The 23,482-nt window shown below is 42.9% G+C and overlaps 1 protein-coding gene across 2 annotated transcripts in view; it reads right to left on the bottom strand.

Annotated features, from left to right (window-relative positions):
- Window positions 1-23,482, bottom strand: part of PRCP (prolylcarboxypeptidase) — a 59,633-nt gene that overhangs the window by 34,615 nt on the left and 1,536 nt on the right. The gene's annotated exons all lie outside the window — the stretch shown is intronic.

Here is a 23,482-nt window from a genome sequence, read left to right as displayed (position 1 = left end):
TGTTGGCCTGCCTCTGACTTGTGGGACCTGGATTCTATTCCTAGCTCTGCTATTGACCTGCAGTGTGACCTCAGGCAAGTTATTTTGCTTTTCTGTGCCTGTTTTCCCTACCCAGTTTTTGCTTGTCCTGTCTCTGTAGATCATAAACCAGTAGTCCCTAAACTTCCTCTTGTGCCGCCCCCTTACCAGTAATAGAATGTGTCTGTGCCCACCCCCGCCCAGGCCAGGAGTGGGTCTGGAGGCAGAGTGGGGCTGGGGGTGCTCCCTCCCTGCCCCCTTGTGGGAGCTGGCCCAGGCCCGGTGTGGCCCTCCCCCCGATGTTCCTCTGCACCCCTCCAGCAAGTGGGTTCCACAGTTTGGGGACCACTGCCATAAATTCTTCAGAGTAGAGATGCATATGTAGAGCATCAAGCCCAACTCAGCCCCACTCTTGTTTAGGGCTTCTGGGTACTACCATAATACAAATAATAAATACCATCCCCAAGTCTATGCCAACAAGACACACCAGTAGTTTACAAAATAAAATGCAATTTACCATTTATGAGGGGAGGAAGAAGGAAAGGGAATAAAAGCTAGGTAGAAATCAAGCTTTTATATTACAATAGCTAGGATTTCACTCTGTATTTCCATTTTGAGATTGCTTATACTTTCATTCTTGTTCATATAAAGGATCAAGCGCCACCTTGTGTCTCCCATGGTTTGGTGAAATTCTCTCCCTTCTCAGTGCCAATTTGGTTTTGTTTAAATCTACCCCTAAAACTTCAGTACTGCCAACCTCAAGATCAAAAACCATCATTTGAAAAAATAATCAAACGGTTTTAATCTGTTTTTGACTTTTTAACTCCCTTCTATTCCCCTGCCAACGAGTGTGCACGTGAGAGAATGTCAGGTTGAAATATCAACCTTTAATGTACACAAACCCCTCTCTCCCTGGCTGCTCAGTTGGAGCCCCTTTACCATCTCCTCACCCCAAAGATGGGAAATGCCATCCATTTCCTCAAGCACAGTCTTGATGCAGCAGCAACACTTCTCTACCTCCAGCTACCCTGGGGCATCTCTATGCAGCAGCACTACTGTCCCGGCTCCCCACTCCCCTTCCTCCTGCTACCCTAGGACCCTCTCTCTGCTACGGGGCCACACATGAAGGCAGGGCAGGTCTGTGTCCTCAGCCCCAAGGCTCTTCCACAGAGTTCTGCCCATGTGCCAAGCTCTGAAAATCATAGGATTGAATCATGGGAACCTCTTGTGTCATCATGACAGCTCCCCAGGTGGGCTCCAAAATCCTGGGACTGGAGATCAATTCATGAGAATTGGCAACACTGCCCTTCCCTGGCTACTCAGAGGGGTCTCCCACTTACTCACCCACCTACCCCCAAACAGAGGGAGTTTCCATTCTATCCCCACCATCTCCCACTAAATATATGGAGATATACCTATCTCATAGAACTGGAAGGGACCCTGAAAGGTCATCGAGTCCAGCCCCCTGCTTTCACTAGCAGGACCAAGTACTGATTTTGCCCCAGATCCTTAAGTGGCCCTCTCAAGGATTGAACTCACAACCCTCGGTTTAGCAGGCCAATGCTCAAACCACTGAGCTATCCCTCCTCCCCTACTCTTACATTGTCCTCTGCATACTCAACCTCCCTACTGCCTCCACATTCCCCTGAACCCCTAAATAGATCTCCTGCTCCACTCATTCTTCCCCCATCTACCTTGCACAGAGTCTCTGCTGGCTACTCCTCCCAGTCCCTGTGTCCCGCTCAGCCCCCTGAACCAGACTGAAGCCATGCCCATGGGCAAAGTGGCTGCCAAACTGTGGGACTTTATTAGGGGCAGCCTCACTTCCAGATGCAGATAGACATGGGGTTCTCAAAATTCATTGCACCGCGACCCCCTTCTGACAACAAAAATTACATCACGACCCCTGGCCCACCCCAGCCCCTCTGCCCCAGGTTGGGGGGCCAAAGCAGGTGGGGCCAAAGCTGAAGCTCAAGGGGCTTCAGGTGGGGCTTTAGCAGGCAGGAGACCTGCAACCCGAGCCCCACCACCCAGGGCCGAAGCCCTTCGGCTTTGGCCCGGGGCAGTGGCGCTCGGGCTTCAGCCCTGGGCCCCAGCAAGTCTATACCAGCCCTGGCGACCCCATTCAAAGGGGGTTGCGACCCACTTTGGGGTCCCGACTCAAAACTGCTGAGATAGACTTTAGGGAAGTGGTGACGTGACCCATTGGTAATAATATGAGATGGTGGCCATGCTGAATAAGGAAAAATTCATGAGTTGGCCACATGTGAACACATCTTCATGAGACAGGTAATGAAACACCCCAAAAATGCTAGAGTCACGATAAAAAAAAATCACAAGAGCTGGCAATACTGAAACGCTGCTTTTTGAGTTAATTTTCCGTTTTAAGTTAGTGGGCTTCAACTTGTGCACCAAAATTTTTTTTCCAATGGGTGTTTGTTGTATTCTTTTCAGAACACTGATACTTGTAGAAGATGCTATTGATTAAATAACATAGCTAAATACCAAGTATGATCTGTTTGAATGAGAAAAGTCGGGTGCCATTTATCAGAAGGGGTGAACTGGGATATATTTCCATCTCTTACTGCACTGCATCATGAACTTTTCTAATAACCTTGAAATACTCAAGGACAATTAGCTAATGTTAAAGTGCTAAATAAGTGCAAAGTAGTTATGATAAATAACTGCATTTGCCTTTCATTTTTTGGTTTAAAAAAGTTTGTAAAATCTCAGTGGTTTTAGTGTTCAATTTCCTCCTCTCAGCTTCAATTTTTTAAGAAGAGTCTAGAAGGCTCGACTCCTATTGTGTTTGTGCCTAGTTCTGCGGGCCCTTATGGCAATAAGGATAAGCTAGAGTCTTAAATAAGACCTTAATTTTCAAAGGTTAGATTTGGAAATTAAATCATTTTATGAAGTGCCAAAAGGAAATCAGTCTATAATAGCATGACATACAGGAGAGCTGTTAAGATATGACTGTACTTCCTGGCCCAGCTCCTTGACCCAAGACAGGGTTAATACCTTGTCATATGGCAGGGGCCAGTATTCATTTACCCCAGTGGTTACTCTAATACAGGAGAGGCATGGGAATTTACAACCCAATTTTTTCAGAAAACCCTGAGAACAGGGACTCAGCGAGGAAGCAACTCTTCAACTGTGACTGTACCATTGTAAGCAGACTGCTAATGTGTCTTCTTCGCGGATAAGAGCAAGTTATTATACTTTCACTTGCTTCACTAGGGCTTGTTTTATTTTGTCGGAGCCTTGATACTTGTTCTGAATAGGCGGTCGTTGTTTAAATGAATCACCCGCTTCTAGTGCCCATTTGTCTCATTTGTGATTAGAAACACTCAAAAGGGAAATCTTGGAGAGGAACTCTGCTATTGTCCTGTGTCACAGCTTAGACAAACTGGCTGGAAAACAACAGGCTGAAAAATATTCAGATACCCAGAGGAAACTGTAGGAAAGCAGCAAATGCTATCCACGTTAGCCTCTGTTAAAAACAAGTCACCCAGTGAGCAGAACATAATGCAGGGCTATTTTTATATAAAATCAAAATAAACAGTTAAAATGTAAATGGCAACACAGTGAAGGTCTTCGGGAAGTGAAAGACAATCTTGGTTACACGCTTTGACAAAAACTCCCTGCTCCTTTGAAACAGCCTTGGCTGTCTGATTAAAAGCATAGATATCCATGCCACGTAAGGCAGTGTCAGAATAAAATTGGGTTTTAATTATTTAAGGAAAAAACCCTGTGGAAATCACAGTAAGATCACACTCTGGGTGTGTCTACACTGCAATAAAATACCCTCATGGAGTTTGAGAGTGCAGGTGCCAGCCTGAACCTAAACACCTCCACTGCAATTTTACAGCCCAGCAGCCCGATCCCCGCAAGCCCAAGTCAGCTGACACAAGCCGCAGCACAGACATACCCTCTCACTCCCTTCACAGCACTCCCCACCACATCCATCTTCCATCAATGGACAGGTTTGTGCTGCAGAGAACCAAATAAGAGTGTAAAATTGCTGTAAAGCACTGTCCCAATACATGAGCAGTTTTCATGAGCTTGCGAACAGGAGTGACTAACGGGAGTTTTGTGAGGGAGTTCAGGTGAAGGAGGAGCAATTACGTGACCCTTGGGGTAAGTTTGTTGCCTGTAGTGTGTGTGTTTGGGTTGTGCTTGCTGCTTGACTGAAATATGCCGCATGGTATATATAACAGGAGCAGCTAACAGGGGAGTTTTGCGAGGGAGTTTACAGAAGGAGTGTGAGGGTGGCTAGATACACTTAACATTCTTTAAACTTAAAGCCAAAACCACCCCCTGATAAAAACAAAACAACAACAAAGGAACGAGCTGCAGGAGTAAATAGAGAATACAAGCAGAAGTCCAGCAGCAGAGTGGGGACTATCCTGTCTATTGCACCCAATGTAGCATGTCTGATTACCTGTCCTCTGGGCAGGTGGCGTATGTGTGCATTCGGTGCGAGGAGCTCCTGGCCCTCAGAGACCGTGTACGGGCTCTGGAGACCAGAGTGGCGGAACTGGTACACAGATGAGACTTTCTGGGACACAGTAGAACTGTCCCATCCCCACTCTGACAGCCTCTGTGCTGCTGAGGAGGATGAGAGTCTCAGGGAAAGAGAACATCCAACTGGAGCAGAGGGAAACAATCCCATAGTTGGAACCCTCCTTTCAGATGATGTTGTGGTATCCTGTCGCACTGAGGATACCTCTCTGGGGGAGGAAACTCCAGTTATCAGGAAGAGACAGGTATTAGTAATGGGCGATTCAATCATTCGAAACATAAGATAGCTGGATTTGCGATGACCGGGAGAACCACATGGTGACTTGCCTGCCTAGTGCGAAGGTTGCGGATCTCTCGAGATATCTAGACAGACTTATGTGTAGTGCTGGGGAGGAGCCGGTGGTCATGGTACATGTAGGTACCAACGACATAGGGAAGGATAGAAGAGAGGTCCTGGAGGTCAAATTTAGGCTGTTTAGGTAAGAGATTGAAGTCCAAGACCTCTATGGTAGCATTCTCTGAAATGCTTCCAGTTCCACGCGCAGGGCCAGTTAGACAAGCAGAACTGCAGGGTTTCAATGCGTGGATGAGACGATGGTGTAGGGAGAAGGGGTTTAGTATTAGGAACTGGGGAAACTCTGGGGAAAGGGGGAGTCTATACAGGAAGGTTGGGCTTCACCTAAGCCAAAATGGAACCAGATGGCTGGCACTTAAAATTAAAAAGGCCATTGAGCAGTTTTTAAACTAAGGGCTTGGGGAAGGCCAACAGGTGCGGAGGAGAGCGTGGTTTGGACAGAGACATCCCTTAGAGAATCTCCTTTAATAGATCCTCCCCTATGTCCTAGTAAAAGGAGGAGAGGATGGAAGATGATAAAATACAGGTAGGATTTGATGAGAAACACTCAAATGAAAAAAACACCCATTCAATTACATCATGTAATGGCAGACAGCTAAAAAAGTAACAAGTTTTTAATGTGCTTATACACCAATGCTAGAAGTCTAAATAATAAAATGGGTGAACTAGAGTGCCTTGTATTAAATGAGGATATTGCTATAATAAGCATCACAGAAATTTGGTGGAATGAGGATAATCAACAGGACACAGTAATACCAGGGCACAAAATGTATTGGAAGGGCAGATCAGGTATTGCTGGTGGAGGAGTGGCACTATAGGTGAAAGAAAGCATAGAATCAAATAAAGTAAAAATCTTAAATGAACCAAACTGTACCACAGAATCTCTATGGATAGTAATTCCATGCTCTAATAAAAAGAATATAGCAGTAGGGATATATTACTGACCACCTGACCAGCATGGTGATAGTGACTGTGAAATGCTCAGGGAGATTAGAGAGGCTATTAAAATAAAAAAAAACCTCAATAATGGGGTATTTCAACTATCCCCATGTTGACTGGGTAAATGTCACCTCAGGACGGGATGCAGCAATAAAGTTTCTTGACAGCTTAAATGACTACTTCTTGGAGCAGCTAGTACTGGAACCCAGAAGAGGAGAGGCAATTCTTGGTTTAGTCCTAAGTGGAGCATAGGATCTGGTCCAAGAGGTGAATATAGCTGGACCACTTGGTAATAGTGACCATAATATAATTAAATTTAACATCCCTGTGGTGGGGAAAACACCACAGCAGCCCAACACTGTAGCATTTAATTTCAGAAAGGGGAACTTCTCAAAAATGAGGAAGTTAGTTAAAAAGAAATTAAACGGTACAGCGCAAAAAGTGAAATCCCTGGAAGCTGCATGGAAACTTTTTAAAGACACCATAATAGAGGCTCAACTTAAATGTATACCCCAAATTAAAAAAACATAGTAAGAGAACCAAAAAAGTGCCACTAGGGCTAAATAACAAAGTAAAAGAAGCAGTGAGAGGCAAAAAGGCATCCTTTAAAAAGTGGAAGTTAAATCCTAGTGAGGAAAATAGAAAGGAGCATAAACTCTGGCAAGTGAAGTGTAAAAATATAATTAGGAAGGCCAAAAAAGAATTTGAAGAACAGCTAGCCAAAGACTCAAAAAGTAATAGCAAAAAAAATTTTAACATCAGAAGCAGGAAGCATGCTAAACAACCTGTGGGATCAACGGACTCAAGCACTCAAGGATGAGAAGGCCACTGCAGAGAAACTAAATGAATTCTTTGCATCAGTCTTCACAGCTGAGGATGTGAGGGAGATTCCCAAACCTGAGTCATTCTTTTCAGGTGACAAATCTGAGGAACTGTCCCAGATTGAGTTGTCAATAGAGGAGGTTTTGGAACAAATTGATAAAATAAGCAGTAATAAGTCACCAGAATCAGATGGTATTCACCCAAGAGTTCTGAAGGAATTCAAATGTGAAGTTGCAGAACTACTAACTGTGGTCTGTAACCTATCATTTAAATCAGCTTCTGTACCAGAAGACTGGAGGACAGCTAATGTGACACCAATTTTTACATAGGGCTCCAGAGGTGATCCCAGCAATTACAGGCCGGTAAGCCTAACTTCAGTACTGGGCAAACTGGTTAACAGTAAAGAACAAAACTGTCAGACACGTAGACAATTTGTTGGGAAAGAGTCAATATGTTTTTTGTAAAGGGAAATCATGCCTCACCAATCTACTAGAATTCTCTGAGGGGGTAAACAAGCATGTGGACAAGGGGGATCCAGTAGATATAGTGTACTTAGATTTTCAGAAAGCCTTTGACAAGGTCCCTCACCAAAGGCTCTTAAGCAAAGTAAGCTGTCACGGGATAAGAGGGAAGGTCCTCTCATGGATTAGTAACTGGTTAAAAGATAGGAAACAAAGGGTAGGAATAAATGGTAAGTTTTCAGAATGGAGACAGGCAAATAGTGGTGTCCCCCAGGGGTCTGTACTGGGTCCAGTCCTAATCAACATATTCCTAAATGATCTAGAAAAAGGGGTAAACAGTGAGGTGGCAAAATTTGCAGATGATACAAAACTACTCAAGATAGTTAAGACCCAGGCAGACTGCGACGACCTACAAAAGGATCTCTCTAAACTGGATGACTGGGCAACAAAAAGGCAGATGAAATCCAATGTTGATAAATGCAAAGTAATGCATATTGGAAAACATAATTCCAACTATACATATAAAATGATGGGGTCTAAATTAGCTGTTACCACTCAAGAAAGATATCTTGGAGTCATTGTGGATAGTTCTCTGAAAACATCCACTCAATGTGCAACGGCAGTCAAAAAAGCAAACAGAATGTTGGGCATCATTAAGAAAAGGATAGATAAGACAGAAAATATCATATTTCTTCTATATAAATCCATGGTATGCCCACATCTTGAATATTGCATACAGATGTGGTTGCCCCATCTCAAAAAAAGATACATTGGAATTGGAAAAGGTTCAGAAAAGGGCAACAAAATTATTAGGGGTATGGAATGGCTGCCATATGAGGAGAGATTAAGAAAACAGGGACTTTTCAGCTTGGAAAAGAGACGACTAAGGGGGGATATGATAGAGGTCTATAAAATCATGACTCGTGTGGAGAAAGTAAATAAGGAAGTATTATTTACTCCTTCTCATAACACAGGAACTAGGAGTCGCCAAATGAAATTAATAGGCAGCAGGTTTAAAACAAACAAAAGGAAGTATTTCTTCACACAACGGCCAGTCAACTTGTGGAACTCCTTGCCAGAAGATGTTATGAAAGCCATGTGTGACGTTCTGTACCTTGGGGGAACACCCTATACTCCCATGTTCATCCTTATAATATGATTGTGTGGTATCCAATGCAAAGTTTGTCATGTCAGGTGTCTTCAGAAGGCTCATGATGCACTGAGCATTGTTGTTATAGTAATATTATAGGCCGGGGTGGACAAACTTTTTGGCCCGAGGGTCACATCTGGGTGGGGAAATTGTATTCAGGGCTGGGTCAGGGGGGTTAGGGTTGCAGCAGGGGGCTCAGGGCAGGGGGTTGGGGTGCAGGAGGGGTACAGGGTGTGGCCACCAGCCTGGTGCCGCTTAGCTCAAGTGGCTCCGGGGTGGCAGCGGCATGCAGCGGAGCTAAGGCAGGCTCCCTGCCTGCTCTAGCCCCGCACCGCTCCTGGAAGTGCCCAGCATGTCTGGCAGTGGCTCTTGGGGCTGGGGTGGGGAAGGCAGCTCCGCCACACACTGCCCTCGCCTGTGGGTACTACCCCCAAAGCTCCCATTGGCCATGGTTTCCCGTTCCCGGCCAATGGCAGCTGAAGGGGGAGGTGCCTGCAGGTGAGGGCAGTGCATGGAGCCCTCTGCCCCCCGCAGGGGCCGCAGGGATGTGGTGCTGGCCGCTTCCAGGAGCGGCGCGGGCCAGGGCAGGCAGGGAGAATTTCATGTATATAGTTATGAGGCTGAAAATGTGTCCTCATGGCTTAAAACAGGCCCAGGCAAAAACTCTCCAAGAGCAGAGGGGCAGTTCACACTTCATCAGGGCATGTATGGGACAAACCCAGCCCAGCTTCACAGGAACAAAGGACGCTGGCCTAGGCAGCAACAAAGGATCTGTTGGACTCTCGAGTAAGTCACCCCCCTTCCTCCCCTTGCTCAATTTGGGACTGCGATGAGGTAATGCTCACCTGACTCTGAAGGAGAAGGGGCAAGGCCAAGAGGGAAGAAAGAACATGATAAAAGGGGGAGACTTTGCCATGCTCTTCCTCTCTCTTCCACGTCCATCTACAGACATCACCAACAAGCGACTGAAGCGCTGATCAAAGGGGAGAGCCTGCATGAAGGGCAACCTGCCAGCCTGTGGTGAAAGGCATCTAAGTTTGTAAGGGCACTGAAAGTGTTAAGATCATCTTAGAATACGTTTTGCTTTTATTTCATTTGACCAAATCTGACTTGTACTTTGACTTATAATCACTTAAAATCTATCTTTGTAGTTAATAAGTTGGTTTGTTAATTCTACCTTAAGCAGTGCATTTGGTTTGAAGTGTGTCAGAGACTCCCCTTGGGATAACAAGCCTGGTACATATCAATTTCTTTGTTAAATTGATTAACTCATATAAGCTTGCAGCGTCCAGCGGGCGTAACTGGACACTGCAAGACGGAGGTTCCTAGGGTTATGTCTGGGACCAGAGATATTGGCTAGTGTCATTCAGTTGCACAACCCAAGCTACTTACATGCCAGCAGCTGTGTGTGAACAGCCCAAGAATGGGGGTTCCCCCCAGCAGAGCAGGGTAAGCCTGGCTCCCAGAGTTGAGGATTGGAGTGACCTAGCACATCACCGGTACAGATAACATGGGGAATGTCACACCAAGACTAACAGGGTTAAAAAAAGAACTAGATAAACTCATGGAGGATAGGTCCATCAATGGCTATTTGCCAGGACGGGCAGGGATGGTGTCCCTAGCCTCTGTTTGTCAGAAGCTGGGAATGGGCGACAAGGGATGGATCACTTGATTACCTGCTCTATTCACTCCCTCTGGGGCATCTGTCATTGGCTACTGTCAGAAGACCGGATACTGAGCTAGATGGACCTTTGGTCTGACCCAGTATGGCCTTTATGTTCTTTTCTATTAACATCAGTGACACTTTAAATTAGGACATTCTGTCTGAAATAAAATAAATAATATGGCCCCAGAGAGAAGTGTTTCTACGAGAAGAAAAAAAAAAAAACAACTATCTGCGTCCAAACTGGATTAATCAAGGTGCATTATTTTGCATCGCTTAGAGCTACGCTAGGCACCTGGCAACAGGTGGGGAAAAAACCCAATCCCTACCCCAAACAGTTTACAATCGGATATTAGACAGGACAAAACAGCCGGGATAACTGATGTGAAGATTGAACAATCAAGATGGAGACACGACCAATCACCAGTATTTTTCTTAGTAGCTAATAGTAGGGATGATAAACTCATATTGTGGGAGTCACAGATGATAAGAGTCTTAAGGATGGATTTGAATGAGGAAAGTGAACTTGTACCCCTCCCCTCACCCTTGATGTGACGTTTGATAAAAGCGGTCAGCTTGGTACAGGGATGTGTTGCTTGTTTTGGGAAGCAGTTGGAGGCATTGTTAAACATCAGCATTAGATAGTAATACACACTACATAGTCTCTATTTCAAAACAAACCAGGAAAGAGAAATAGTCTCCCTAAATGCATCTTTTTGAATAGGACATGATGAAAATATGTTGTATAATACATTATTACTCCCAGGCTTTGCTAAAATTTTACAAGCTGGGATTAACAAACATAGGTCCAAAAACATAAACATAGGTTTAGGGTAGCAAAACACTTCCTTTCAGCTGGATTGTTTCGTAAGTGACTGGCCATACATTATGAACACACAATGCAATGCTGTCACTCCTACAAAACCTGAATCGCCAGAATTTTAAATGGCAGATTCCCATATATCCATTAAGTTAACTGCTTTGCATCACGAGGAAGCTTTTATTGTATAATCCCAAAACAGGTACTGTGCAATCATAAACATATAGACCTGGAAGGGAACTCTAAAGGTCATCAGGCCCACCCCTTTGTGCTGAGGCAAGATTAAGTATACCTAGCCCATCCCTGATAGGTATTTGACTAATATGTTCTTAAAGCTCCAGCACTGGGTTTTCCACAACACAACTTTTAGACCCAGAATCCCAGTTTCTTTAGGGAGGATTTTACAAGTAACAGGTACATCAGTTACAAAACAGTTGCTGGTTCTGTCTAGCAACCTAAACTTTCAGAATCGTAGGAGTGTAGGAGTAGGAGGGACCTCAAGAGGTCATCTAGTCCAGTCTCCTCCACTCAAGACAGGACTAAGTAATAGCTAGCTAGACCATACCTGACAGGCATTTGTCTAATCTGTTCTTAAACTCCAATTATGGAGATTCCACAACCTCCATAGGCAATTTGTTCCTAACTGTCAGGGTAGTTAAGCACTGGAAGCGTTTCCTAATGTACCAACCTAAAATTCCCTTGCTGCAATTTAAGCCTATTACTTCTTAACCTCTGAGGATAGGACAACGAGAACACTATTTTGCCCTCCTCCTTGTAACAACCTTGCATGTACTTGAAAATTTACATCCCCATTCAGTCTTCTCTTCTCCAAACTAAACAAATCCATTTTTTTTTTTCAATCTTTCCTCATAGGTCATGTTTTCTAGATCTTTAATCATTTTCGTTTCTCTCCTCTGGACTTTCTCCAATTTGCCACATCTTTCCTGAAAGGTGATGCCCAAAACTGGACACAATACTCCAGGTGAGGCTTTATTGGCATGGATCAGAGCGGAAAAATTACTTCAAGTATCTTGCTTACAACACTCCTGCTAATACATCCCAGAATTATGATTCTGCCCCCCCAAGCGTTTTCCACTGTTGACTCATACTTCGCTTGCAATCCACTATAACCCCCAGATCCCTTTCTGCAGTATTCTGTCCTAGGCAATCATTTCCCATGTGGTATGTGCACAAATGACTGTTCCTTCCTAAGTGGAGTATTTAGCCTTTGTCCTTATGGAATTTCAACCTATTTACTTCAGACCATTTCTCCAGTTTGTCCAGATCATTTTGAATTCTAATCCCATCCTCCAAAACTCTTGCAACCCCTCCCAGCTTGGTATCATCCACAAACTTTATAAGTGTACTCTCTCTGGCATAATCTAAATCATTGATGAAGCCATTGAACAGAACCGGACCCAGGATCAATGCCTGCGGGATCCCTCTCGATATGCCCTTCCAGCTTGACTATGAACCACTGGGCAAGTCAGCTAAAAAGGGGTTTCATAAAATTCAACAAGCAAGCAGCAATTAGTCATACAGCCATACAATATTAACGATCATCAGCTGCCACTCTGGCAGTGCTGCAGCAGGCTCTACATTGCTATGTTAAAGCCGTAAAGGAGACAACTGCTCAACACGGTAGAGAGAGCGGGAACATTTGGGGCTATAGTAGACTTGGTGCCCTATAGTTGGAAATGCCAGAAGCAAAATGCAGAGTGGAAATACTGTACTTTTCCCGAGAGACCAAGACAAGACAGCTGGAGACTTGTTTTAAAATAAAAAACAAAGGCCCCACAAGACCTGCAGTGGTATCCACATGTGCGCAGCAGGTATTCAGGCAGTCTGTTCTTCCCAATGATTTCTATACAGAATGAATTTCTCCCTGGCCTACACTGTCCTAACTTCTGGGAACATGGCTGCCTCCATGGAGTAATTTAAAAGAGGGGAAAAAAATATTTTTTCATGTTAACTGTATTTTTCCCCTAAATGCCAACTCTTTGTTATTGTTGTTTTGCAAAATTAACATTCTGAAATATGACAAAACCTTAATAGAACTTGTGCTTCTAAACTCCTTAGGATCCTCTTTCATCTTGGCATTAAAAAAAAAAAAAGTAATGTCTGTGGCATTATGCCCCACATTCTTCATAGTAATATTATATGATATGATTATTTCATAACTATGATGTATTTTGTACAAGATAGATCATGTAAGTTATCATTGAAAAGGTTATGATTCACTGAATATGATTATCCTTTTGGTATGCATGTATCATTTTGGTATCTGAAGTTAGGAATATTGTCTATGCATCTATTACAAATGTGTTTACACCTGGGAAATGCCCACTAGGCAGGACGCAATCAGTCTAGATGGCTGGTTGGGAAGGGCCATTAGGGAGAATAGGTCTTAGAAGAAGCTAATCTCCCATGGGGGAGCCTTCCTGAGGATGCAACAAACAGCCTCTGAGTTATGGCTGCTGTGACCCTACAGGGGCATGTGACCAAGTCACCTGATACTGGACTCCATCTTGGAATACCAACGTTTTTCCACTGACGGGCCGTGGGAACCAAGTTTGGAGATAAAGGGTTCCTGCCATGTGCAAAAGCTATTTAAGGCAGGGGGTTGACATCACTGTGGTTCTTCACTGACTCCCCACCCAAACAGACTCCTGGAAACACCTGGGAAACAAGGACTGGACTGGGGAAGAAGGGCTGAACCCAGACTAGATGGATTTCTAACCTATGAAAGGAATACCTGGGGTTTTAATCTGCAAGCAAGTGCAGTTTGCCCTTTAAGAATCTCTGCAACCTACTCAATCATCATTTAGGGTGAGAATGTGTTACTCATATCCAATCTCTTTAGTATATTAAGCTTAGATCGCGTTTTTGTTTATTTACAGGGTTATCTGCTTTGATCTGTTTGCTATCCCTTATAATCACTTAAAATCTATCTTTTGTAGTTAACAAACTTGTTTTTGTTTTGTCTAAAACCAGTGTGTGGAAATCATAACTTGGGGGCGGAAAGCTGTGTATATTCCTCTCCACATTGAGGGAAGGGGGGGAATTTTATGAGCTTATGCTGTACAGTTCCCTGTGCAGCTCAAGATGGTATAATTTTGGGTTTACCCTCCAGAGAGGGTGTGCGCCTGAGAAGCTGGTAAGTGCCCTAGCTATATAGCCTTCCCATGTAGGGGCTGGTCAGAAAGCCTGTCTGCATGTTACTACAGCTCGGTGTGTCCCTGCGTGCCGATGAAAGTAGGAGACCAGGAGCATGTCTGCAGCTTGTCAAAGCATTACAGGGTGAATGGGAGCCCAGGCTGGTGGGTTGGGGGGCTCAATGGTACCCCTTTCCAGCCAGCACCCCAAAAGGAACCCATCACAATGTCCTAAAAAGCTAACCCACTCTTTTATCTGAAAATCAGCAATAAATTCCAAAGTGGTCCATTTTAATCTTGGGATTAAATTCATGTTGTGATGAGATAAAGATTATTGCACAGCTGCAGTCTGAGAGTGGCGCTAATCAACAGGTGGAGCAGTGTTTGCAGAATACAGTAATTTAGTGCCTGGTTAAGGGCAGGTGAGTATGTAAAATGTACAGGTCAAAGTTTCAGAATCAAGAGTTAGTTTCTGTAAGACTGCAGAAAAGAGCAGACTAACATAGGTATTTCAAGTGACTGAATTCCTGTATAGCTAAAATAATTTTTGTCCTGACTACTAACAGGCTTAGAGTAAATTTTTATTATTTATATCATGGTATAACCTAAGGGCCAGCTGGGATCAGGAGACTAACTCCACTAGGCATTACACAAACAAAATGAGAATCTCTGCCCTGGAGAGTTTACAATTTAAACAGATAAAATAGACAAAAGATTAAGGAGAAAAGGATATAACAAAGAAGATTTGCAAACATCCTGTTAGTCCCACCATGTTTTCACCCTTTGTTTGGTTTAATTTTTTGGGTGGGGTTTTCTTGAGAGGAGATCAGCTAAACAGGGAGACCAAGGGAATGTAGGGGGGAAGAAAAGTTATCAAGCAGAACAAACATTGTTTCAATTATATTCCATTTCTCTCTTTTCATTTTCTATTCCTTCAGGTTTTGAAACAGATTCAAAGACAGTCATGTGGTCCCTAACCTCTTCCCAATTTGGGATGTGCTACAAATCATCTACATATACGACAATGATGTCTCATCACAAACATGCTCTCCAGCAGTTATATGGTCTTGATCAGGGGTAGGCAACCTATGGCATGTGTGCCGAAGGCGACACGCAAGCGGATTTTCAGTGGCACTCACACTGCCTGGGTCCTGGCCACTGGTCCGGAGGGCTCGGCATTTTAATTTAATTTTAAATGAAGTTTCTTAAACGTTTTAAAAACCTTATTTACTTTACATACAACAATAGTTCAGTTATATATTATAGACTTATAGAAAGAGACCTTCTAAAAACGTTAAAATGTATTACTGGCACGCGAAACCTTAAATTAGAGTGAATAAATGAAGACTCGGCACACCACTTCTGAAAGGTTGTCGACCCCTGTTCTTGATCCTTCTCAGCGGGAGAATGAATTCAATGCAGAACATGTTGACATTAAGTACCACGTTGAACTGCTAGCAGGCTCTGAACCCCTACCATCAGAGAAATTCACAGTTTTGGTTTGACCATTAAACAGAGGGCCAGATCCTCAAGTGGTGTAAATCAGAATGACTTCAATGGAACTATTCTGATTTACATCATCTGAGAATCTAATTTGTGTGTGGAGTTCATGAAAGGCCTCTTTCTACTTCGAAGTTTCATTTGTTTAGCCTTTTAAACTTTCTTTAATCAAGACACTGTCATCCACAATTCTCACCCTCTGCTTATTATAGTTTGTTAATGATTAAAACGGGTGGTGCATGAAAGAGGAAGTGTTTATTTTCACAGAGGCAGTGGTGATTATTGCTGCCTTTTGTAGTTACTGTATTAACTGCTCCCTTGAAGGAAGAGGCTGCAAGTTGTGAGGAAATTAAGTGTTTCCTGCTTACTTTGAAAAGTTGATGTCTGCATTGTGACCCGTAGATAAACAGTGTATAAAAATAAAAATTCACTGACAAGCTGTAACAAGTACTTCCGCACTTGCCTATCTGCTGAACAAGATCTATTGTTTTTGCTTATAGCTTGTGTTCACTTATAGCTCCTGGTTTAAATCCCATTATGAAATCACAGCAGAGCTGTTGCCAAGTACTCCGATACTACTTGATGAATAAAACATATAATCAACACAGTGTTTGTCACAGACATGAATTATCACTTCTTTTTAACCAATGACACTACTTTTAATTAGCACTAAGTGGGTTTCAAAAACCACTGATTTTTTTCTTTTCATCAAAAAAATTAAAAGGCTATTGTATTATGTCGTCAGTGATGAAGAAGAGATCCAACTTATTTGTTCTCAACATGTTACTATTCTGAGATGCCATCACTAGTACCAATTAAATATTGCACCATAATTACTGGAATTAAAGGATTAATCTCAAGAGCATTTGATTTAAGGACACCCTACATCAATTCATTGTTTTGCCCAGGCTTAGCCTCTGTGCTTCAGTTTTATCAGTTCAAAAAGGAGGTATTGCCCACACATCTTTCCTCGTAAAGTGGTTTGAAACCCATGGATAAAGAGTGCTACATTCGTGCCAAGTTATATTATACAGCTCTGTTTAAAAACAAGCCAGACACTAATCCATACAAAAATATCATACTGCATTGAGAATTCCAGAGTTTGGGCTAAAGGCATTTTTGTTTTCATAATTATAAACTCCCTTCTTGTGAGATCAGTACACAGGCAGGTCAAGAAACTGTTAGACTTAGCGCTCCATAGGAAGGGGGACTGTCTCTCAAGTAGACCTGACTCATGCCATATTGGGCTTGACAGATGAAGTCCATACCTTGTACCCAGAAATTACTAGGAAGCCAATGCTGCTCTCAAGGAATTGGTGTAATACAGTCTTTGTGGCCAATACAGTATCACATACCAGGTAGCTATGACATTCTGAACCAGCTGTAACTTCCAATGAGCTTCAAATGCAGCCACACTGACAGCACTACAATAATCCAGTCTGGACGACACAAAGGCAGGAGTGACTGTGGTAAGATTCAGATCTGACAGAAGCATTCAAATTCTCAGTCAGAAATAAATTACAAAAATGAAGTGAAAGATATGCTTAGCTACCTTCCAAACACATAGTTTGAAGGATTGCTACATACACTACTCTCCACGATGGCATACAATTCAACTGTGGAATTTATAGGCAACAGCTATTAAGCATCACACCCTTTTAATGGCTGTTTTCCTGCTTCTCTCCCCACAACAATTTCTTTTACAGGGCATTTTAGGGTTAAGCATGTTATAACTTTAAAAAAATATATACAGAAAACCTGTCTTGAGCTGTGTCTAAACTAGAAAAATGTTTAGTTTCCCTCCACTTCAGCTCCACCAGTGGGAAATTTTAGTAGAAATTTCCTAATGCAGGCACATGCAAAGATAGAAATTTCTAATTTAATAACAAAACCAACTCCTATTGTATTCTTTGGGTCAGGGACACTTTCTTACTAGGTGTACAATGCTTAGCTCAACGGGGCCCTGATCTAACATTGGACCGCTAGGCACCATTGTAATGAAAACAAACATGCTTAACCCACTCCCCCTCTCTTCCGCAAAAAAACCCTAGCAAAAACGAAATTTCTTAGTGTGGACCAGGCTTCAGAGCCTTAAACAGCCAGTCACACTTTGACACTGCGTTCTTTATCTAATCATTTGACCATGCTCAGCACCATCATATCCCAGCACCCATGGTGGTGGTCCCAGAATGCATGGGCTTCCCCAGGTGAACGTGAAGGCTTGATAATGAATCATAATCCAGATTGTAGCTAGGTCTTGTGCGTTGCTGTGAAAGGAACACATTAAGCGTCAATGTGTGGGAGTTCCTGATGCATCTCTTGGAGGCAGGGCAACTTCTGTGACTGACAGAAAGAACTACTTCCAAAGGAATATTTTGTCTTCTCTTTTCCTTTTTTCTTTCTTTTCTCCCTACTTTTGCAATTCTGACCTCAAGGTCTTTCTTTCCCCAGCTCTTCTACGTTTAGCAGCATTTCTGACTGTAATGTAAGCCATGGTACTGAAGGCATCTGATCCAGCTGGGAACTGAGTTAGTTGTATTGCTCCCATTGAAAAAAAGACAAATTTTCATGTCTCAATGCACTCTCCCCTTTTATGCACGTGCAATTTTATGGACACAAACATTTGTGTTTTAGAGCATTACCAATGACACATGTACTGGATGGCTTTGTGTGTGTATTTTATAGCCTGTATGAATTAGCACTTGAAGCTGCTTGCATGCAAAAAGAGCGCATTTTGAAAACTGTCCCACAATTTACATGCACTAGTTTGAAAATATAAACCCCTTGCTAAAGATAGTAGTCTCACAATCTTGATAGAATTTATAGGACCTGATCTTTCAAACCAATGCTGGAAAATAGTTTAAGTTTTAAATAATGCATTATATCAGTACAAGCTGTTGCATAGAGGCTTAATTCTGTGAAAGATGGAATCAGAAAGAGTGATGGGGGGAAACAGGGCCTATCAGACACATGCATCAAATCCCCCAGAAGCACTATGTATCAAAGAAAACTCTGACATACATCTTATTAGCTCTTTTGCTGAAAAAACTATAAAAGTTATTAAGAACTATACAATGAGACTCATCACGAAATGCAAAAATTAAAGTTCTCAGAGTAATATCACCTCAGCCATACAGGCCATTAGTGGCATTCTGGATCATCAGTTCAGCTGTTAAATTTGTACTAAAACCAGATGTTTTATAGGTTCTGATGTTCTTCATGCATATGTATAAGTAGCTCCTCCTATGCCAAATTCCTCACCCCCATAAATGTTGGAGTGTCCTTATCTTATAGGTTAGTATATTAATTAGTTTAAATGTATTAGCATATACATTGATTGGGTTACTAGGACTACATGCAGTGAGACATCTGCTGATGTTCTCCAAAAACACCCTAAACTGGTACCAACTGCCTTCTTGCTGTTACCTGTCAGCAGTTTTCCATAATTTCAGCACTTGTGATTACTACAAAACAAGCAAAACAAAGTCTTATGCCATCCTGTGGTTAAGGTCACTAATAGTTTACTTATGCTAACCCTGTGACACTGACAGATCAGCCAACTTGGGTATGACCCATAACAACTTAACAGGAGGCACTGAAATGTGATCAAGACAATCTACTTGTATGTGAATTTCAAAGAAATGTACTAGACCAGCAATCAGTAACCCATTTATTTGCAGTAATAGAAATCAGCTTGTAGATGCTAATTCCCTTTCATGTCTTAAGTGCTTTATATTATACATGCAGATGGTTCAGTTAACCTTAAGATCAAAGATGTAAGATACTGCAGGAAACTAATACTACTATCTATATTATCTTCAACTTAATTATCTATGCCATAATGAAGTAGTGGCTAATCACCTTATGAGAATTAATGCAACTAGTTTATCTGTGTATGCCTAGGAAATAGACGATTAGCTTCAAAGCAACTATCTGCACTGCCTATTCTTCCTCCGGGGAGGTCCTGCTGTGACCAGTGGCTTGCCAGCTTGCTAGGGAGCTATAAAGGAAAGCCCCGGGCCTGATCTTGACATCTCAGGGTCTGCTTAAACTTTAACAGGGAAGGTTTAAACCATAAGACTGAAGTTAGCTTGGACTACCCTGGAATTTTCATGGAAGAACTTGAACAAATTCTACACCTGGACTGCCTATTGGACTATAACCTTCTAAATGAATTCCAGAAAGTCCTTTACAAACCAGCAGCCTCGCCATCTCTGCTATGAAATTGACCAAAGTACTTTACACACATTTGTATGTATATTGAGCTCTTAACCATATACAACTCTCTCTTTTTTCTTTTATTAATAAATCTTAGATTTAGTTAATAAGGATTGGCTGTAGCATGTATTTGGGTGAAATCTGAAATATTCACTGGCCTGGTGGGCAATGTGTCCAGTCCTTTGGGATAAGTAAAACTTTTATGGTGAATAACGTTTTTAGTAACCCCTCATTATATTCGGGCTTGTCTACACTACTGCGTGGGATCGATCTAAGATATGCAACTTCAGCTACATGAATAGTGTAGCTGAAGTCGACGTACTTAGATCTACTTACAGTGGTGTCTTCACTGCTGTAAGTCGACAGTTGACGCTCTCCCGTCGACTCCGCTTGCGCTTCTCGTTCTGGTGGAGTACCGAGTCGACGGGAGAGACGCGATAAATCGACCCCTGCTGGATCGATCGCTGCTCGCCAATCCGGCGAGTAGTGTAGAGAAGCTCTTAGAGTTGGCTGTCTAGATGGGAGCCAAAGGCTGGATTGCCTAAAAGGGGACTGTATCTGGTTTCTGGTTAACCAGTGTGGTATTACAGAAGCTGTTTTGTTACTGGATTGGTGAATCTAATTATAGAATAAATCACAAGTCTTGGGGATTGTCTGCCCTATCTCTTGCAGTCTGCCCTGAGTTGGCATTCTCAGCGTGGCCCATCCAGGCACCATGGCCCATCCAGGCACCATGGCCCATCCAGGCACCATGGTCACAAACCCTTTTAAGCAACTATTCCTACACAGGCTGTTTGCCCTTACACTCATGCTAACTGCTTAAGTCCTTCTTATAGGTCTAGGCCTATGGGCCCCTTGCATTTCTGCGTTATGTTCCTAGTCCCTTACCTTATAACCATTGTGCGGGCTACAAGCTCCTGCAAGGGCTACAGTACTTTAATACACATTCCAGTGTTTCCAATCTAGGATGTGGGATTCCTGGAACGGGAAAAGGTGCCAGACTAGTTTTAGGAGGCAGCAGAGGATCACTATGGGTCTGGAAAGCTGCATGATTCCAGATTCTCCACCTCTCAGCCTCCAACACATGGCAAAACTGCTGCCAATCTGCAAATAAAAGTGGTAAGTGGCTCCTTGAAAGACACCCACACCTGCCTCTTATTGTGACCTCTGACATAGCTGGCTGTATAAAAGTAGCTCACACAAATGTGGGTGCAAGCTGCAGATTGTCACCCCCAGCTTCCCTTCTCCATTACACTCAGCTCAGCTTCAGATAGCATCAATGAACACTCCCAATATGTAGCCTTCTAGTGAGTAGGAGAATGGGCTCAAAACTACCAAAGAAAAGAGGATAAGTTCCTGTCTACACACAAAAATTGTACCACATTAACTATATCCATATAGTTAAAGCAGTACATCTCCCCCTGTGGATTCAAGTGTACCAGTATAAGAGTGCTTATGCTGATATAGCTTATTATTGTAATGGAAGGGAATTAAGCGATCTAGCACCTTCATATTGGTATAAATGTGTGCACGCAGGGGTGTGGGGGTGGTGTACCACTTTAACTATTTCACTAGAAAAGACACATACCTAACCAAATAGTTAAACTGATTCAAAATTCTGTGTGAATCAGACCTAGAAGTCAGAAAGAAATATGTATGAGAGCAAAAGTGAAGAAGAAAATAAATAAAAGACAAGATGGGGAAAAGGACAGTAAGGAGAAATAATAGGTAGAAAAAAAAAAATAAAAGAGACCTGTGTCAGGACATGGCCATCATTGCTCCAGTCCATTCCAAGCTTGGTTTTCAACCAATAAGATTGAAAGCCACTGATACGCACAATACTGCACAGGCAAGGTATGCAAGTTAAAGGTCTCATAGCAACATTCACTGCCGCATTACTTGATTTGTTTCTCAACATTCTGGACTTCAGCCTCCATCAACATAAGCTTTTTGCACTTAATCTCACTTTAAGTAAGAAAAAATGAGTAAAGAGGAAGTTAATGTTAAACTTTATAATTCCACTGCGTACTTCCCCAGTTGCACAAAGAGCATATTCAGCAATAGTTGCATCTCAGCAATGAAGCTTCTGATACAAATCCTGCTTCAAACAGTGCTATAAAGTGTTTACCTGCTTCACAGTCAAACTCAATTTAAACACAGAAATACTGTACTTTGCAAAAGTGATTTTCCCCTACAGTCATTTGCAACTTTTTATTTAATAGTCTTTCCCGCCCCTCCGCAAAAAAAAAATTTACCCAAGGGATTAGTTAGAACTTACTATATGAAAAGTTGAGACTTTTCAAGGTGGTTCTTCTGAAGTTATCCATTTGCAACATGCCATTAAATAGTCTTTAAAGCTTAAAGTATCAAGTTTGTTCTCTGACAATGGAACTTACTCTTTGTTGAAAGGATTCTGCTCAAACTTTTTAAAGTACCTCTTTGGACAGAGATCTAGTATAGAAAGTTTCAGCCCCAAAGGAGAATTTTTGGAAGTGGTGAATATACAAAAATGGGTTAAAAATGAAAGTCTGCTTTGTGAATTACACTATGACGTTTGTTGCCGTATTCACAAATTCAGTTTTCTCTTTTTATATAACATTCTAGAAGTCATTATGCTGAACTTGTTTTTCTCCTCTCAATCCTGTGTTAGAGACCATTTGCATCAAAACAGGATCTTTGTTGCTAAGAAGCTAAAATAAGAAATAGGGAACAGAAACATCATACTTTGATGTCCTATAAAGTTGTGAAACATTGTTATCCCCATTTGTATGCAGCATGGTTATAGTCAGGTTGGTCCCAGGATATTAGAGACAAGGTGGGTGAGGTAATATCTTTTACTAGACCAACTTCTATCCGTGAGAGAGACAAGCTTTTGAGCTTACACAGAGCTCTTCACATCTGGGAAACTCACTCAGGCTATGTGTACACTAGAAGCGCTACAGCTGCACTGCTGCAGGGCTTCGTGTGAGGACGCTCTAAGCCGACGGGAGAGAGCTCTCCTGTCGGCTTAATTACTCCACCTCCCACAAGAGGCGGTAGATATGTCAGCAAGAGAAGCTCTCCTACCAATATAGCGCTATCTACACCGGCACTTAGGTCGGAGTAACTTATGTTGTTCAGGGATGTGGATTATTTACACCCCTGAGCAACATAAGGTATACTGAAGAAAGTTCTAATGTAGACAAGGGGCTGGTCTACACTGCGGGGGGGGAGGATCGATCTAAGATACGCAACTTCAGCTACGCGAATAGCATAGCTGAAGTCGAAGTATCTTAAGATCGAATTACCTGGGGTCCACACGGCGCGGGATCGACGGCCGCGGCTCCCCCATCGACTGCGCTACTGCCACTCGCTCTGGTGGAGTTCCGGAGTTGACGGTGAGCACGTTCGGGATCGATATAGCGCGTCTTAACGAGATGCGATATATCGATCCCGGATAAATCGATTGCTACCCGCCGATACGGCGGGTAGTGAAGACGTACCCAAGGTCTCAGAGTGTCACTGATACATACTTAACACATATTTAAAAGGCCATTCAAGGTGAAGTGGCCCATTAATTCCCCTCCAGTCATAGGGAGGAAAGGGGGGGGCAGCCGAGGGGGACCTGTGTGTGGGGAAAGGAGACTAAGGTTATGTCTATGGGCAGCATATCTAATAGGCAGGGGAAGGCTGTACCCCCCCAAACAGCCTAGGTGGCCCCACCCACACTCAGTCCAGAGTGCCCCCTCCAGCTAGTTGGCCCCAGCCCAGGCAGGCTGCAACTCTTCCAGGAAGGTCCTGCTGGGGCTAGAGCAAATTTGTATTAGTTTTAGATATTAAGCATTCAGAGATAATGCTTTATACGTGGAAAGGGAGGGAGC

This window comes from Chrysemys picta, chromosome 1 (assembly GCF_011386835.1).
Source record: "Chrysemys picta bellii isolate R12L10 chromosome 1, ASM1138683v2, whole genome shotgun sequence".
In the NCBI taxonomy this organism is placed as follows: domain Eukaryota; kingdom Metazoa; phylum Chordata; order Testudines; family Emydidae; genus Chrysemys; species Chrysemys picta.
This window is presented reverse-complemented; position numbering and strand designations above follow the sequence as displayed.